The 7075-nt window shown below is 35.3% G+C and overlaps 1 pseudogene; it reads right to left on the reverse strand.

The window, feature by feature from the left end:
* Window positions 1-2383: 2383 nt before the first annotated feature.
* On the reverse strand, window positions 2384-2484 carry LOC132014759 (U6 spliceosomal RNA; annotated as a pseudogene).
* Between the last annotated feature and the right edge of the window lie 4591 nt (window positions 2485-7075).

The following is a 7075-nucleotide window of genomic DNA, read 5'->3' on the forward strand; positions in this document are numbered from 1 at the left end:
TTTTTTTTTTTTAAGATTTTTTATTTATTTATTTTACAGAGAGAGATCACAAGTAGGCAGAGAGGCAGGCAGAGAGAGAGAGAGGAAGCAGGCTCCTGCTGAGCAGAGAGCCCGATGCGGGACTCGATCCCAGGACCCTGAGATCATGACCTGAGCCGAAGGCAACGGCTTAACCCACTGAGCCACCCAGGCGCCCAACATATTCTTTTTGAAGGAAGGCTGATCACATTAAATCAATATGCAATACTTCTCTCCTTTGCCTCAATTATAATGGCTACAAACTCTCTCAGGATTTTTTTTTAAATAGAATCTTGCAGGAAATCTGGTCTCTTTCTGCACTCAAGGCTCACTAAAGAATATGTAGAGAAACAATATGTTGAGTGCGAGAAGTAAGTTAGCATAATAATCATATCAAAGTTAGGAGAGATTTTGTAAATATCATTTTAGTAGATATGGTGACTACTAGCTAAACCATTTTTGGTGGCGAGTGATAAAATAATCCAATGCAGGACGCCTGGGTGGCTCAGTGGGTTAATCCTCTGCCTTCAGCTCAGGTCATCATCTCAGGGTCCTGGGATCGAGCCCTGCATCAGGCTCTCTGCTCAGCGGAGAGCCTTCTCCCCCTCCCTCTCTCTGACTGCTTCTCTGCCTTCTTGTGATCTCTCTCTGTCAAATAAATAAATGAAATCTTTTTTAATCCAATGCAAATTAAATAGGGTAGCTGAATACAACTGAAAAGTCTAAAACTAATCTAATCTCTGATTAGCTTGACCAGTGATCCTAACCAATTTTTCAGCCATTTTTTTTAGCCTCCTCTGTAGCAGTCTCACTTGTAAACCAGATTCCCTTGTGATGGACAGGAATGCTTACTGCACCTGGGTTACATAGCTTCGTTTTTTAGTACAGAAAGAGACTGTTTCCTAAAACCAATCAATGAGTGTCTATTTTTCCCTCTGATGGGACCATCCTTGAACCAATCATTGCCACCAGGGAAAGAGTATATACTAGCAAATATATGAGTTACATAGAGCAATAGCATACATTCAAGGGTCAAAAAAATTTAATAATATTTGTTGTTGCTTTTTTCGAAAGTCATGTATTTGAGTGTTCTTAGTATGACAGTTATGGGTCACTTGGCTTCACTAATCTACCTCAAATCTTATATTACCAAGTTTCTCTGTGATTCCTGCTGTTCAATTATGAACTGGAAATCTCCTACTTGTCCCCTAGTCACTATTTTGTTCATTGTAAGAATGGAAGTTAAGAGTAGTATGGCAATGTTAATTAGCTTTAAATTTATAATGTGTGGATCCTTCACAGAATAAGCAAACATCAGTTGTTGAGTATTTCTGGAAAATGCTTTTAACCATAGACATAGATACTTTTAGAATCCCCTTGAAGATATTATTCCTTGCTATTTGAAGGAAACTGAAATGGACATAAGGGAATTAAAAACCCAAAGACCATGCCCTTAAAAATGTTTAATTGTGCTTTAGCAATAGTCACTTTAATTAAAGTTTTGTTACATTTTGACAGAGTAAAACACTGCATTTATCAAGAGCCTTCTTTCTTACTTACAAACATTTTGAAACCTGTAGCCCCAGGATGGGAGGAGGGGTAGAGGGAGAGAGAGAAGTGAAAGCAGGCTCCACACCCAGCATGGAGCTTGGCATGGGGCTCAATCCTATGACCCTGAGATCATGACTTGAGCCAAAATCAAAAGTTGGGTCACTTAACCAATTGAGCCATCCAGGTGCCCGGAACCATTCTGGATAACAGATTTAAAAGTGAGAGTAAATAGAGTTGTCGTAACTCGTCAATCAGCCAATCAATCATTCTCTTTTTAACCAAAATAGTGTTTCTGTGGCAGTAATAGAAAAAGTATATTATCCCCCAAATCATGGTATCCATGCCATGTTTTGGAAATAAAGTTCTTTCACTGGTATTTAGGCACATCTAATATAAGTGTTTATGGGGTTCAACTAAGAAAACATTACCACTTCCTACATCTGTAAATTGGGAAGAAGTATAACTGGTGTAAGCACTTCCTAGAGTTTTGGTAAGAAAGTAGATTGTTCAGAACCAGTTACCAGCTCAGTATTCGATAAGATAGACTAACACTATTTTGTTGCTATTCTTATTTTTACCTTTCAGTTTGTGCTTTTGTGATGTAATCAATCTATATTTCCAGTTTTCTTGAGACATAATTGATATACACCACTGCATATGTTTAAGATGTACAGCATAATAATTTGATTTACATATATCATGAAACAATTACTACAAGTTTTAGTAAACTTTCACTACCTGATACATTGACAAAAAAATATTTTCCTTGTGATAAGAACTCTTAGGATTTACTCTCTTAACTTTCATTTACACCAAAAATATGGAACACGTCAAATGGGTGTGTCATCCTTGTAAGGAGCCACACTGATCTTCTCTGTATCATTCCAATTTCAGTATATGTGCTGCCAAAGGGATGTCATATTGTATACAATATATGCAAACATTGTATATATATATATATATATATATATATACACATATTTTATATATATATATAATCATGCCTATTTCAGTAGACCTTCTGTCTTTGTCAGACAAAGCAATTTTTTTCAAGAATTTTTTTTTTAACAGTGAATTAAGTCATGAGAAAGTGACATCCTGTGGTGTATTTTAGCAATCAACAAAAGATGAGAGTCTTTCTAAAATATTTATTTTAGGTCCTAGAATTTAAACATTCGACATTTGCCCCTCTTGATCATCTTTTAAGATCAAATAATAAACAATTTGATTTGACATATTTCCTCTTTGGTTTTTCATACATCTGTTAAAACATAACAAACAGGGGTAGTACTTAATGAGAATCTGGAGAAGGATGTATATAAATAAACTGAATTTCAACTTGAAAGTTATTAATTGTTCCTTGGTATTAAAATGGATGTAACATATTTATTATAGGATCTTTCTGCCAAATAACTGCAGCCTATTTCAAATAGGTTATTTCAAATAACAATCACAGTAATATCTTAGTTAAGAAAGCTACATCACAGCCAAAGTATATTAATATCACTATTTTACTAAAAACACATCTAGTTTATTAAATGTTACATATTTCTAAATTTTTAAGACTAAATTTAATTACCCATAGAAGCAAAATTTTCCCCAGATAATGTTATTTTTGAAGTATTTAAACTTTAACATAGGATCAGCTTCTTCTTAGCTCAAGGGTCTTGTTCTATTTCTTTTCAGCATACTTTATATTTACCTATTTTCCATGCAAGTAAGTGCACTTAAGCAGATATATTGTTTTCCCAGCCTGTAATAGAGAGAATATGCATCTACTTCTATTAACTTGCTTACCCCCCAAAAAAAAAATCTTTCCGTTGTATATTAATAGCTTTTAATACACTGAGGGCTCATGTTGACTCCAAAAACAACAACGTAACACAGTAAGCATCCACCGCAGTTACAAACTCCAAGTATTTTCATTGTCTCCATGATAGTTACAGTTGCCTCCAGTTTGAAATGTCCTTGGTGGCTCAGGTTGTTCATAAGCTTTTCATCCCCCCTTGATTATTTCCTAAGTGATTCAAGGTTTGGAATCTGAACACTCCTACTCAGAGTAAACATAAAATGAATAGATAAGGCCTAATGAGGGCAAAGCTGGGTCAGAAAGATTTCCTTACAAATGTTATATTGCTGTAGCTATCCTCATTTTCACTTTTAGAAAGTTTTTATAAAACAATCAGAAAATTTTTATCATAATTTCTGAAATTAAATCAGTCATATAGTCAACAATTATTTACTGAGGAATGACAGCGGCAGACACTTTTCTAAGGCAAGCAGTAGACATTTGGGCAAGGACCTTGTTTGGGGGTGCTTATATTCTGGAGAGAATTATGGGTGGATTTCAGATAAAATAGTCAGAAAAATAAAGAAAACAAATATATTATTAAATAGGATGATTCGGAGAAGTGATAGTGTTACTAAAAAGAAAAAAATATTTTTGTGACACACTAAGGGGATATCTTTTAGGTATGGTGGTTCAGGAAACCCTTCTTTAGGAGATATATTGGAAATAATAGCTGAATTATACAAAATACTTCTCTGTATGACCAAAGTACTATGTCTATATGACATACTACTGGATGCCAGAGTGTTGCAGGCAAAGGGAATAAAAAATAGGAAAGAAATTATGGAATATTTATATTTCATCAAAATTTGAACCACAGAAGTTCAACAATGTTTTAACTTTCGAAATATCCTGCAAATAAACTGATAGAGTGTTTTAAGAAATGTTGTGTAAGCACGGAATAAAAATAGTAGGCAATAACTTCAGAAAAAGATGTAAGAGAGCCATCTGTGAACCTCATATCCTTATTCAACACCATTGTAGGGAAATTCGTGAATATGGGTGCTCAATTCAACAATAATTTGCTACCTATTTCTTCATAGAAAGGATGACAAATTATCTTAGTCATTACAAACTTCTAGGTAAACTTCTAAAATATTTGTATGAACTATTTACAAATATTTTGCTGTTCCAACCCACAATGAGAAGTACTTTTTATCCTACAACCCAGCGCTCACACTCACACTCCCATTCTCTCTCTCTCTCTCTCTCTCTCACACACACACAGATGTATGTGCATATGTAGCTTAAAACTGTTTCCCAAAACGATGCTATGTGAGATGAACTCTTGGTATTTTCTATCATTCTATTTTTAAAAAATGCTGACCACAAACTACTAAACTATTTTATGACGCCCCAATAGGTTTTAACCTGAAGATTAAAATCTTGTTCTAAAAGTCATTTTGTGGGGCACCTGGGTGGCTCAATCATTAGGTGGCTGCCTTCCGCTCAGGTCATGATCCGGGGGTCCTGGCATGGAGCTGGAATCCGGCTCTCTGCTCAGCGAGAAACCTGCTTTGTCTTCTCCCACTCTTCCTGCTTGTGTCCCCTCTCTCCCTGTCTCCCTCTCTCTCTCTCTCTCTTTCTCTCTGTCTCTCTCTCTCTGTGTCAAATAAATAAATAAAATCTTTTAAAAAAAATTTACTCAGCAATTGACACAGCCTAATCTATACACCAAAAACAAAACAACTAGGCCAATTTCTATAGGCTAATTAAAGTTATTTATCCTTTTAGGAAAAAGAAAAGTAATATAGTTCTTCAATATTCTCACAAACACTAAATTGAGAAGAAAAAAAAAAAAGATGAAAACCAGAATTAATCTTTTCTTTGCCTGACAGCACGGTAACTTTGTGCTTGTAAGGAAGACAACGCTTATATTTAATGGGGTAGTAGAAAAATTTCCATACTTATAAGGAAAGATGATTTTCTGTCTGATCACTCCTGGCCCCAAGTATTGGTCTCAATTATCCCCTAAATACAGAAAGGAAGTATTTAAGAATTTAAATGTAGAGAAGTCTTAAGAGAATTATAGTAAAACTTCAAAATGGTGTTACCTTAAAAACTTCATAACAGCAAATCTAATATTTACATAATAAACTTTTAATAGTAACACTTGAAAGTTTTGCTTAAATTTATCTTTAAAATTTTAACCACCTCAAGTAGAAATGTCACATAATAAATTATTCCAAAACACAGTTTCACACAAATTTGGTTTCAGAATACATATTTACACAAATATTTGATTTTTGGGAATTTACCCACAATCCACAATAACAAAAGCAAAGTCATACTTTGAGTATATAAATTTCAACAGACTGAAAGCCAGCCTTTATATGCTGCCATCCCTTTTAACTCTTACCCTGAGATGTCTTACATTTCTCATTTGTTACATTAAGATAATTTTTAAGAATTTGTTACACATATCTTGTACAAATAATATTGTATAAACCAGAAAGTCTAATATGTGTTTCATATTTATGTGGGAAGACCCTGGCCTTTATCATGGGCAAACCCGGGAGCCTTGTAAGTTGTCTGTTGAAATTCCCAGTGAGTGGGCCCCGTAGTCTGACCCCAGTGCCTTTGCTAACTTCTCTTGTCTACTCTGGATCACCCTGAACCAAACCACCAACTCTGCTATAAACCTTAATAGATTTTATTGTAGACTTAGGAGGTTATGTGGTCGGGTCCCATCACAAATCCCATAAATGTTCCCCAATGACTGAGTCCAACCACTCGGTCTATTGCATCTACGTTTCCAAATTCTTTCCTATGGAACCCACAATCTCCTGCCCTTGTTTTTGGTGGAATCGTTTCACCACATTCGGGCTTCTTGAATATATATTATTCCTACCACATGGCTTATCTTGAAGTTTCCTGATGACAGGAAATCTATTCTGTGACAGAAATTCTCAAACACTACTCTCTCTATATATACATGTATGGAAAGCATCTTCTGCAGATCTGAGAAGGTGCTGGATAGATGTCCTTTCACTTTTCTCCAAGGTAACCTCCACTTTAAGCTCTGGTTGACATACAGACTGCAAGCACTTCAGTACTTAAGGAGGTGAAACTTTCAAGAAGACCGTAAGTCTCATTTTAGTGGCTTAAAGAAGTGTCCGGATACTTCCATGGTGGGCCACGTGATCAGAAATCTACCCTGGTAAACTGTTTTGTTTTGTTTAAATCAACTTTGGTGAGGTATAATTTGTACTGAATAAGCCACATCAATTTTGAATATATATAGTTCCATGTGTTTTGGCACATTTATACATCTGTGTAAGTACCACTGTGATGGAGATCAGAACATTTACATCACCCAGAAAACTTTTCTTCTTTCACTATGCATCCCTCATCCCTGGTGAGGCAAACATGGATCTGCTTTCTGAATCTGTTGTTTAGTCTTGCCACATTCTAGAAATTCCCATGAATGAAACCATAGAGGATATACTCTTCTATGTCTGGCCTCTCACTCAGCATACCCTTGTTGAGATTCATCCGTGTTATTGAATTTATGTAGTTTATTCTTTTTCATTGACAAGTAGTATTCCATGACAGGGACACATTGTAATTTATTTATCCATTCACTTGTTGATGGACATTTCTGGTTCAGGAATATATACATACTTTGTGGCCCTTCTAAAATGTAGTACACTATGT

Source organism: Mustela nigripes, chromosome 3 (genome assembly GCF_022355385.1).
Source record: "Mustela nigripes isolate SB6536 chromosome 3, MUSNIG.SB6536, whole genome shotgun sequence".
Lineage (NCBI taxonomy): Eukaryota > Metazoa > Chordata > Mammalia > Carnivora > Mustelidae > Mustela > Mustela nigripes.